Here is a 13,426-nt window from a genome sequence, read left to right on the forward strand (position 1 = left end):
ATTATACACTTTCCAGTTGCCCCAACTGTTCTATTCCTTTTTTCTACTTTCCATGTGTTTTTGATTGAACATTTTTATTTTATTTCATTCTTAATAATTTGTAGTTATATATATTGATGTTTTTTATTTCAATGGTTTGTCTAGAAATTATAATTATATTAAATGTGTAACATTAATGGTTACCTATATTTTTCTCCTAGACCATCTAAGAACTTTAGAGTATTGAAATTCCATTTATCTCTTTTATCACTTATATTTTCGCCATTTCAATTCAACATTGTACTGGAGTAACTAGACAATGAAATTTAAAAAATTGTAAGACTTTATGTGAAGTAAAACTGCCTCTCTTCACAGACACAATTATATATATGTATATATATTTTTTTATAAAAGGACATTGGAACTGATAAGTGAATTTAGCAAGGTTGAAGGATACAGGATTGACATACAACAGTGAGTGATAATTCTATATATCAAAAATAAAACTATCAATGATTTTAACTAAATAAATAGCACCTCCTTTTATAGAAAAAATACACAAAATATTTAGATTTTTAAAAATAATACAGGTAAAAACCAGTACATTAAAAACTATAAAACGTAGCTGAGAAAAATTAAAGTTTTAAATAAGGGATACGCTCTGTCATAAATTGTCTTGTTACTGTTAAGATGCTAATAATCCTCAAATTAATTTATAGATTCTACAAAATTCTAGTCAAATCTCAGAAGGTTTGGTAGGAAGTGTCAAGTTGATTCTAAAGTTTATCTGTAAGTACAAAGGACCTAGAAGAGCCAAAATAACTTCAAAAAAAAAAAAAAAAAAAAACAGAGTTGGGAGCTTATGATACTTGCTTTCAACACGTAACTATAAATCTATAGTGAACATTGCAGTTAGCCATTGCTATCTAGATACAGATACAGATGATATAGATGGAGATCAAGATAGAGATAGAGATAATATAGATATCTCATAAGGTACAAATTAAAAAAGAACACAAATAGTCAATTGATTTTTAACAAATATACTAATGCAATCAATGACAACAACATAAACTTTTCAGCAAATAGTACTGGAACAACAGGATATTTATAAGTAAAAAATAATTTGACATTTAGATTGCATCATATAAAATTTATTTGAAATATATCATAGACTTTTATGTAAAAAGTAACCACAAGAGAAAAAATTGAGAAAATTCTACTCTAGATTAATCATTTATTAAGTACAATAGAAAGGGAACAAAAATTTTGATTGACATTCATCATTAAAAATTTCTGTTATTCAAAATATTAAGAAAGTTGAAAAGGAAAGTTACAGAATGAGAGACAAAATTTGCAAAGTATCTTATAAAGAATGGAGATTAAACATGAAGAATGACTGGGTCATAGAAGAAATAAAAAGAGAGATCAAGAGGTACATAGAAATGAATGCCAATGATAGTATAACATATCAAAACTTTTGGGACACAGCAAAAGCTGTAATAAGAAGAAAGTTCGTATCATTACAAGCCTATCTTAAAAAACAAGATTGAGGCCAAATAAACAACTTAACACTTCATCTTAAAAAAAATTGAAAAAGAAGAACAAATGAAGCCTAAAATCAGCAGAAAGAAAGAAATAATCAAACTTAGAGCGGAACTAAATAAAATTGAAAATAAAAAACAATAGAAAAAAATAAATGCAACAAAGAGCTGGTTCTTTAAGAAGTTTAACAAAATTGACAAACCCCTGGCTAGACTCACCAAAGAAAAAGAGGAAGGAGACAAATAAACAAAATCAGGGATGAAAGAGAAGTTACAACAGATACAGGAGAAAAACAAAGGATCATATAAGAATTCTATGAAAAAGTATATAACACCGAATTTAATTTCCTTATTAAAAGTTGTTATTCTTAGTAACAAATTTATTAAGAAATGGACAAATTCTTAGAAATATACAACATTTGTAGACTGAATCAAGAAGAATTAGAAAATCTAAATAGATAGATCAGCAGTATGGAAATTGAAACAATCCTCAAAAACCTCCCAAAAAGTAAAAGTCCAGGACCAGATGGCTTCACCAATGAATTCTTCCAAACATTCAGACTTAACACCTATTCTCCTTAAACTCTTCCAAGAAATTGAAGAGGAGGCAGTACTTCCTAATTCATTTTATGAGGCCAATATTACCCTGATATTAAAACCTGGTAAGCATAAACAAGAAAAGAAAACTACAGACCAATATCTTTCATGAACACAGATGCAAAAATCCTAAATAAGATACTACAGAACTGAACACAACAACATATTGAAAAGATTATACACCAAGATCAAGTGGGCTTCATCCCAGGGGCACAGAGATGGTTTAACGTATGCAAATCGATTAATGTGATATACCACATAAACAAAATAAAGAATAAGAATCATATGATCATATCAATAGATACAGAAAAAAGCCTTTGACAAAATACAGCATTCGTTTATGGTCAAAACACTTAATAAAATAGGAATAGAAGAAAAGAACCTTAATGTAATAAAGGGCATGTATGACAAACTCTCAGCCAGCATTATACTTAATGGTGAAAAACTAAAAGCCTTCCCTCTAAGATCTGAAACAAGACACTATCACCACTGTTATTCAATATAATATTGGAGGTCCTAGCGAGTGCAATCAGGCAAGAGAAAGACATAAAAGGCATCCAAATAGGAAATGAAGAAGTCAAACTGTCACTATTTGTGGATGACATTATTCTCTATATAGAAAACTGTAAAGACTCCACAAGAACACTACTAGAAACAATAAGCAAATGCCGTAAAGTTTCTGGATATAAAATCAATGTTCAAAAAATCCACAGCATTTCTATACTCTAAAAATGAATTGTCAGAAGAAGAAATGAAGAAAACAATACTTTCTGAAATTGCAACAAAAAGAATAAAATATCTATGAATAAACCTAACGAAACATGTGAAGGACTTATATAATAAAAACTATAAGACCCTATTAAAAGAAATTGAAGAAGAGACAAAGAAATGGAAAGATGTTCTGTGTTCTTGGATTCTTGGAAGAATCAACGTGGTTAAAAAGACCTTATTACCTAAAGAATTATACAGATTTAATGCAATTCTCATGAAAATACCATCATCAGTACTTTTTCAAGAAATAGAACAAAGAATCATCAGATTTGTATGGAAGCACAAAAGACACCGAATTGCCAAAGCCATCCTGAAAAATAAGAATAAGGCTGGAGACATCACTCTGCCCAACTTGAAATTATACAACAAAGTGACAAAAATCAAAATGGCATGGTATTGGCAGAAAAACAGACACACAGACCAATGGAGCAGAATCGAGAGTCCAGAAGTAAACCCGCATTTACATGAGCAAATAATTTTGACGAAGGATTGAAAAACATACAGTATTGAAAGGAAAGCCTCTTCAATAAACAGTACTGGGAAAACTGGAAAACCACATGCAAAAGAATGAAACTAAACTATTGTCTATCACCATACACCAAAATTAACTCAAAATGGATTAAGGACCTGAATATAAGACTTGAAACAATAAATTGCAAAGAAGAAAACATAGGAACTAAACTCATGGACCTTAGACTTAAAGAAGATTTTATGAATTTGATCTCAAAGGAAAGGGAAGTAAAAGCAAAATTATATAAATGGGAGTATATCAAACTAAAAGAAACCATGCACAGCAAAAGAAACCATGAACAAGGTAAAGAGACAGCCATCCAAATAGGAAAATATATTTACAGGCAATGCCTCTGATAAGGGACTAATATCCAAAACATACAAAGAACGCATACAACTCAATAACAACAACAAAAATGATCCAATCAAAAAATGGGCAGAGGACCTGAACAGATACTTCTCCCTAGAGGACATACAAATGGCCAACAAATATATTAAAAGATGCTCAACATTGCTAGCTATTAGGAAATACAAATCAAAACCACAATGAGATACCGTCTCACACCTGTTAGAATAGCTATAATCAACAGGACAAGTAATGACAAATGTTGGAGAGGATGCAGAGAAAAAGGAACCTTCATACACTGCTGATGAGACTGCAAATTCATACAGCCACTATGGAAAACAGCATGGAGTTTCCTAAAAAAACTAAGAATTGATCTACCATATGATCCAGCAATCCTTCTACTGGGTATTTATACCAAAGACTTGAAAACATATATCCAAAAAGATATTTGCACACCAATGTTCATAGCAGCATTATTCACAGTGGCTAGAACATGAAAGCAATTGAAGTGCCTTAGGAGAGATGACTGGATAAAGAAGTGGTGGTACATATATACAATGGAATATTATTCAGCTATAAGAAGAGATGAAATACTGCCATTTGAGATCATAATTAAGTACCATTACACAAATATTAGAAAGGCTAAAATTTAAAAGTCTGAAAACACCATTGATTTTCTTATTTTTTCAACCCCCAAAACTTGTAAATCCTATTTATAAGTTTAAACCTGTACTCCATAAGAAACAAATTTACTAGCTACAGTACAATGTTTATGTACATTGTATAGTTCCTTTATCTTTAGCTTTTGAATTTGTAATTTCCTGTCAAAACACAATGTTCCAAAAATACTTAGGTTAGTTCTTCCCCATCCTCGCCCTCATCTTCTGTAGTGAAATTATATTGTCATCATTATATATTACAGAGTTTCATTTATTTGTCACAGTCTATATTTTATATTGGGATTACCTAATGTTCTGTTTTGTTGTTATTATTGTTTGCTTTGTTTTAGTTAATATGCATCAAAGTTCACCCTTTTTGATAAAAAATTTTATGGATTTTGGAAAATGCATAGAGTCATATATCCACATCCCCCTTAGCGAAGAGAACAATTTCTAAAGTTTAAATATAGACTAGGTTCGTTATACTAAAAAACAAACAAACAAAAAATATCCAAAGTCTATTTTCTATCACCTTCATAACTCTTTTGAATCTTACTTAAATCTACTGTGTTTTATATATCTTCTTATTTACATACTATAATTTTAGAGTTAAGTATTATTATTTCTTTAATATGAAAGATAAAGTCAGCAGATTGCATATAGTAGTATATATTTATTAAGCAAGTTTATTGTGAAATGGACAGCATTTCTTTCTCTAAGACATATTATTTATCCATTCTTTTTTAATCTTTTTAGACATATACTCCATGTATCATGTTTTATTTAAATATTGAAAGGAATTCAAATATCTAAAATTAAATCATTTAATTCTGAGAAATACAGCATAAAAATAAAAACATGCCTTAAGAGAATAAAGCAGAATGAGTGTTATTAAGTCAAAAAACATATAACAGAATGTTATAATGAAGTTTGAAAAAGTGTAAAAAGTGTTATTGCATTCAAAATAGACACAAACAAGCTAAGGGCATACAAACTCATAAGAACAAAGGGTAAAGAAAAATATAAATTATGATAATAAAGAAAAAATTTTTATTATTTCACACAAATTTTGCTTTTTTGCTCTTAATGTTGTTAACAATTTAGGCATCCAATTTATACTTAATTGGATACATCAAATCCAATTAGGAAAAACTACTTTAGACTGAAAATCATGGCCTAAATATTTTGAGCTCACATATAAGTGCCAGTCTTACATTACAAGGGTCAAGGTAAATCAGAAACCCAAAGTTATTTAGAGAGCTATGCCAAGACCAAACTAGAAATTTTTGCTAAGTACTATTCAGGAAAATTGAGGCCATAATCCATTCCTGCCTCTTCTTCCTAGCCTTCACAGGTATGATCCAAAACGCAAGTATATCTGTTACCTATAATCTTTTATGTTTTTCATCCTCAAGACATATTATCTCCCATCTTATTATCTCTAATGTGCCCTATGGATCACACATTTTTATTTGATCTGGCACTTTAAAATATTTTAATTGTGGTAAAATATACATTACATAAAATTAGCATCTTAAGTATACAGTTCAGTATGTTTTAAGTGTGCAGTTCAATATTGATAAGTATATTCACATCGTTGTCCAACCAATCTCTAGAACTTTTTCATTTGCAAAACTGAAACTCTATATGGATTAAACATAGTTTCTATTTTCCCCTCTCCCCAACTCCTGGTAATCAAGCTGCTTTTTTTTTTTTTTTTTTTTTTAAATGAATTTGACTATTCTAGATACCTTGCGTAAGTGAAATAAATAGTATTTTTCTTTCCACCTAGCATAATGTCCTCAAGAGTCATTCATGTTGTAGCATATGTTGGTATTTCCTTTCATTTTAAGATTAAATAATATCTATTGTATGTACAGACCACATTTTGTATACCCAATCATCTGTTGGTTGATACTTGGGTTGCTTCCACCTTTTGGCTATTATGAATAGTAGAGTCTTAAATGAATAAAGCTACTATTTTTTATATATACCAAGAATCGGAGCTACTGGATAATATATAATTCTATTTTTAATTTTTGAGAAACTCTTCTATTGTTTTCTTTATGTAAATTAGTGACTACACTAATTTACATTTCCAATAACAGTACACAATAATGACACATATGATAGTAAACATGTGACAAATATTGCCTGTCTCCCCTGAAATACAGTCTCGATTGTTCCTTGAGTTGAACTTCATTCTCCTTGCTGGTATATTAGTGAAATTAGGATTCTCCCAAATCTTCATCAGTGGGCTTCAGATATTTGTCTTCACCCTCATGAAATATGAATAGAGAGTCTTTTCCCTGTCTTTGTCCTTATTTTTAAGTATTTTGGTACCTGAATCACAATCTTCCTCTTCTCCACAAGTCTCACCATTATCCAGGGTAACATCACCTCTATATGAATGATGCAAGATGAAATTATTTCTTCTTGATTCCAACAGTATTGACCTTAACATAAAGTATGCTTAAGTGTGTGTATACATCTTTGTGAATCTGTGTGGAAAATAATCTGAAATCCAAATGAAACAATAGCTTAATTTTTAAAAAAATGAATAAATGTGAAATATCCTTCTTTTATCTGTGCTGATTCCAGGTGTGCAACTTGGAATACAAGTTTTCTACATAGACTAGAATTAAAGGTATATGAACATAATTGCCCATACCCAAAGTCTATTGTAGTCTCCCCAGTAAAAAATATGTAATACAAATAGCTCTTAGTCTGAGATATATATATCTTGAGAATCTTGGATGTCTCATGAGAAGGTGAAATTGTGTTTACAAATTTCCTGATAATTAAAGGTGGGGTTATTTAATGCTGAAAATAAAGATCTCATTTGATTCTTTTCTAGCATATAGAAAAAAAAATACCATATGATCCAGATTAGATAAAAGTTGTTTACACTTCCAGTGAATATCCTCTTTTCTCTATAGTAGTAGGCTACACTCGTAAGATATATTTCAGTGATCTCTTCCTGTAATTAATTTCTAACAGAATTAGTTTTAATTTTTATTCCTAAAAGATGACCAAATTTGCCATGAATATTAAATGTTGGGTAAATATGTATTTTTTAATTAATTAATGCAATTTTAGTATTTTTGGATCCTATTAATCTCGAATTCCATGATTTAGTTATCATTCTCTTTGCTTATGTTTTGATATCTAAAAACATGTTCTCAACTTTTTGTTAAAGATAGCAGAAAAAGGAAATTCCATACTTATTTCTCTTTTAAAAACTTATTTTAAAAATCTGTTTTTGCTTCAGTGCAAATATTGCATACTGAAAAAGAGTATCTGAAACCAGCAACATGTTATCTCTGAATTAGTGTTGAGCTAAAAGACTACACAATTCTCTCTAATAGAGGACATGGTAGAATTATGTGAATTGTGTGCTCAAAAGACTTTTGTAGTATTTCTTTTGCCATTATTTTTTGGGGTGTTTTGTCCTTGGATAAGTTTATCTGTATACTTGGATATGAAACTCATGGAGTTTCTACAGGAAGGTAAGGCCAACCCATACCTGGAAGATGGAGATACAGCAAGACTAGGGTCCTGATTAATTACTAAGCAGGGTATGAAATGATAACACAGAAGGGAGCAATAAAGTTTTTGACCTTAGAACAATATAGTCATTTACAGGACCAATATGATAGAATCTTATACCTATTTGATGGCAAAAATTGAGAACTCTGATAATATCCAAATATAATTGATAGGAGCTTTTATAGATTATTAATATGAGTATACATTGGTATAATCACTTTGGAAAAGAGCTTAGTATTATGTTGATGTCGACCATCATGTACATTTTTACACGGAAACTCTATTCTTAGTATGTGTGAATTTAATACATCTTTTGAACACATATAGCTAAAGACATACACACATATATTAACAAAAAAATTTTGAACCAGCAAAAACTTGAAAACAATCTTAATACATTGAAAGTAGAATGAACAAATAGTGGCATAGTCACACATTAGAATATCACACAAAATTTATAAACTATATCTACAAAAAACAATACAAATGATAATCCTGGCAATAATATGTGTGGATATAAAAATCCCAGGAAAACACAAACTCCACCTTAAAGTTTTATAAAGTAAAAGGAAAACAAAAACAATAACAGAGAAACATTTTTAGGACTAAAAATATCATACAATAAAATAGTAAGAGCATGATAAAATATTAGTATCTTAATATATACACTTTAAAAATGACATCAAAATGAAAGAACAGAGAAAGTAAAAGATGGAAAGGGCATAACTTGCAAATAATAAACATAAATGAGCTGGAATAGTGATACTAAAAACACAAATAGGTTTTAAAGTGAATAAATGTTGAAGAAATAAAGAGGAAAATTTTATATTGATAAAAATATCAGCTAATGAGACAGATACAACAATTAAAAAATATGTAAACCTAACAATAGTGACCAAAAATATGTGAAACAAAATTGTCAGAATTAAAGAAAAAAATAAACACTTTAGCATTAATAGTTGGAAACTTCAATACCCTACTGTTAATAATGAATAGAACAACTAGGCAGATCAGTGAGGAAATAGAAACCTTGCACAACACTGTAAATCAACTAGACCTACTAGGCATCTATCTATAGAATACTCCACCCAACAAACACAGAATACATATTCTTTTCAAGTGCCCAGAAAACATTCTTAAAGATAGGCCATATGTTAGACCATAAAACAAGCCTCAATAAATTGAAAAGGAGTAAAATCATATAACACATGTCCTTTGACCATGATGAAATGAAATTATACATAAACAACAGAAGGAAATAGTAAAATTCACAAATGTGGAATTTCAAAAATATGCCATGAAGAAAGTGAAAAAATAAGCCATAAAATTAGAGAAGCTATTTGTAAATCACATATCTGATAAGGGACCTATATTTAGAATATATAAGTAATTTTTTAAAACATAATAAAAGACAAATAACCCCATTAAAACCTAAGCAAATTGTCTGAATAGACCTTTCTCCAAGGATGATACACCAAAAGACAATAAGCGCATAAAAGGATGCTTTCATTAGTCATCAGGGAAATGTAAATCAAAGCCACAGTGTGATACTACTTTACACCCACTACAATCTGAAAAATCAAAATGTCAGATAATGTGTTGATGAAAATGGGAAGCCATTGAAACACTCATACACTGCTAGTAGAAATACTAAATGGTGCAGCTGCTTTAGAAACCAGTTTGGCGGTTCCTCAAACTATTAAACATATGACCCAGTAATTTCACTCCTAGGTATACATCCAATGTAGAGAGCCAGATCTGAGCCTGACCCATGGCCGAAGCATTGGCAAAGCCTTGCTTGACTGTGTTATAATCTGCCAAGGACAGAGAAGCAAAACAGTGAACAGATAGCTGCTTCTAGTTTAGCATAGATAACCAGGTACAGACAAGCCTTGGGAAATATTGCTGCCAGCAAGTTTCAAGTTCTGAGAAGAAGACTCCCTCTCCCTCCTCAGCCTTCAAAAGTATATAATAAATGAGCTGAGCTTGCCTCAGAGTCACTGTATGTGACCAAAGTGTAGTGTCTCACCTGGCCCCAGCTTTTGTATATAGTCTCTGTGTTTTTCTCCATCTTTCCATTGCCCCCTCTCAGGTATATTAACCCTCTAGCCATGCAGGTTGTGGCAATCCAAAAAAAAAAAAATGAAAGCTTATATACACACAAAAATGTGTACATTAATATTTATAGCAGGATGATTAATAGTAGTCGAAGTAGAATAAATCTGAATGTCCTCAGTAGATAAATGGATAAACAAATAGTGGTATATCAATACAATAGAATATTAATTATGCCATAAAAAGGAATAAAGTACTGATATATGCTACAGCATGGATAAACCTTGAAATGTTATGCTAACTGAAAGAAGGCAAACATAAAAGACTTCATTTCATGATTCCATTTATATAAAAGTTGAGAATAGGGAAATCTATACTTAGACAGAAAGTAGATTAGTGCTTGCTTAGGGCTGGTAAATGGAATAAGGGGATGGGGTGGTAAGAAAATTACAGAGTATTATTCTTTTTAGGGGAGGGTAATAAAAATGTTCTGAAAATGACTGTTGTGATGGTTCCACATAACTATAAATTTACTAAATAAAAACTATTGACTTATAGACTTTAAAATTGTGAACTACGGTATATAAATTACATCTCAATATAGCTGTCAAAAATAAAAGAATCATTATCCATAACATATACTGTTCAGCTCTTCAGAATCTAGAGCTTCTCCACTAAAGCCATTTACTTCAGTTCTGATGTCAAGCTTCACTTTAACAAAAATATGTGTAAGACAGGAAAGGAAAGGAAGCCCCATGGTTTTAAGATACCTTGCCTAACAACAAATGTAGGTATCTTTACCAACATGTATATATTTAGAAATACAAATATTTTCAGTATAAACGAAGAGAGATTAGGCATAAAATTAAAGATGTTCAGACACAACTTACAATTTTCAATCTGTTTCCTCCAAACACAATGTATTTTCTACCTCTGCACACAGAAAAGACCTAGAACAAAAGTCAAATGGGAGTGTTAGAGGATAAAATAGTGACATTATTAGAGAATACATCCTATAGAGTTCTTTGCATCCTGATTCAAACAACAGTAAAGTAACAGGAAAAAGATGTTTGAATATAGATTAAATGATATTGAGGAATATTTGTTACTTTTGTTAGACATTATGGAGATGTTATGTAAAACATGTATATATACATATATATCTGCATATAATAAGCTTATATGAACACAAATGTAATTGTATATATACACACATATACAAATTTGAGGAAAGAAGAGATTAAACATGATTGGTAAGTATTAATATTTGAAGTGGGACAATGAATATAAGAAAGTTCATTATAATATCTTTCTGCTCTTGACTATGTTTAAAATTTTCCATAAATATTTTTAAATATTTTAAATATTTAAAAATATTTTAAATATTTTTAAATTTCTAATGTCTCTTTCAAAGACTTTTTATAAAACTTTTCTATGTTAAGTAGCATCAGTCAAATTGAAATACCTACTTTGAAATTATGAGTCAGGAATGGGGAATGGCTCTCATAAATCTCATCAAATCATATCTGTTTCTTCTTGTAACTATTTTAAAAAGTACAATGATGATTTACATGAATTTTTAAAAAATTAGCAGTCACTTTATTTACAGTCATTCCTCATATGTTAATATGAAAGAGAGATAAGTGTTGGTCGCTCTGGGTAAGAGGTAAAAGTGTTTAGTTATTAATAAACCAGTCTTCGCATATGCATAATATTGTATTGTTTATTTGCACTTGTAACTTTGTAATAACCTTTGAAATGCCAAGAACCTAACATGATTCAACACATATTATGACCCCACTTGCCTGTCTCCTCCCACAACTACTTCTATTTACTTCCACTGCTTGTGTATGAACCGTGGATAAAATGTAATTCCAGATTATCCCCTCTACTTTATATCTCTAACAGCACAAAGTATTTTTCATCCTATATGTTAGTCTAAGCTTTCCAAATGGTAAGACACTTCAAGAAATCTGTGCATTTTCATATCCTGTACTGCCAACTTGAATAACAATTATGATCTCTTGGAATATATTATATTTGGTTCCCATTCCCCCAAACACCTTTCAAATGATAAAACAAAGCTGTTCTCTGAAAGCAAAGAGAGTTTATAATCCAGCGTCTTTATGTTTGTGGTTAAATTAAAAGTGAAATAAAATACTATCATCTAAGCTGCTTAATTTAAATCAATAAATTGTTTTTTATGTTTCTATGTTTATGTTTTATGTTTATATTTCCCTAGAAATTATGAAGAAATTGGGAAAATCAGGCAAAAGCTTGTTATTAAGAAAGAGCATGTGCATTTAAACTGGTTTAATCCAGTTTACACTTAAAGAACCAAATGGCCTTGGGAAATCACTTAACTGTTAAAGTCTTATTGTCCTGTCATTGATAAGAATAGACCTTATAATACTTCTAATCATAGGTTTTAAATAATATTGCTCCCCAGTTTTCTACACAAACCATTTGCAATTACCAATGTACAGAGACTTTTTTTTTTTTTTTGGCTAAAAAATTAGTTAAAACATATTTTGGGGGAGGGAAAAGAGACATGTATTAGTTAATACCAGCTACTCTACAAAACATTGTCAAAAATAAGCAATGGTTAAAACATATAGATGCTTATTCTTTACTATGTTAAAGTCTAAAAAGGTGTTCCATATAAAAACTACTTTCTAAGAGGTGATTCAAGGACCCAGCCTGCTTCCATCAAAATTAGTTAAAACATATTTTGGGGGAGGGAAAAGAGACATGTATTAGTTAATACCAGCTACTCTACAAAACATTGTCAAAAATAAGCAATGGTTAAAACATATAGATGCTTATTCTTTACTATGTTAAAGTCTAAAAAGGTGTTCCATATAAAAACTACTTTCTAAGAGGTGATTCAAGGACCCAGCCTGCTTCCATCTCATGATTGCACTACTAATAGTTGTTATAATTGTTTTAAATGCTAATGTCCAATTGGAAGATAAAAGGATATTTGGAAAGAAAAGAACTAAGAAAATAAAAGCCCAAATTATGTTACCAGTGGTATGCAAAATATGTTGAGCAGTGGACTGAAAAATCAATGATATAGTTCACTCCTTTTCAATCTCTTTTTTATACTGTGATGTTTGAAAAATATTTTGTTCCTGCTTTCTTGATTTAATTTACACTAGGCCAGATACCTTAACACTCTGGAGCCACCGACATTTTCCACGGTAGATTTTAAGGGTTCTTTGCAATGTTCATGACATGAAGTAGTAGGGTATAAAAATATAACCTTTGCTTCTTACTTTGAAACCCCGAAAGAGATATTTAAAATGAGATGACTTATGATCACCAGCATCAATTTCAAGGAGAGGGACTCGCTAAGAGACCATTGGGGACTACTCACCTTTTCCTTCACATGCCATTTCATTCACAAGTTAATG

This window comes from Pteropus alecto, unplaced genomic scaffold (genome assembly GCF_000325575.1).
Source record: "Pteropus alecto unplaced genomic scaffold, ASM32557v1 scaffold12, whole genome shotgun sequence".
NCBI lineage: Eukaryota > Metazoa > Chordata > Mammalia > Chiroptera > Pteropodidae > Pteropus > Pteropus alecto.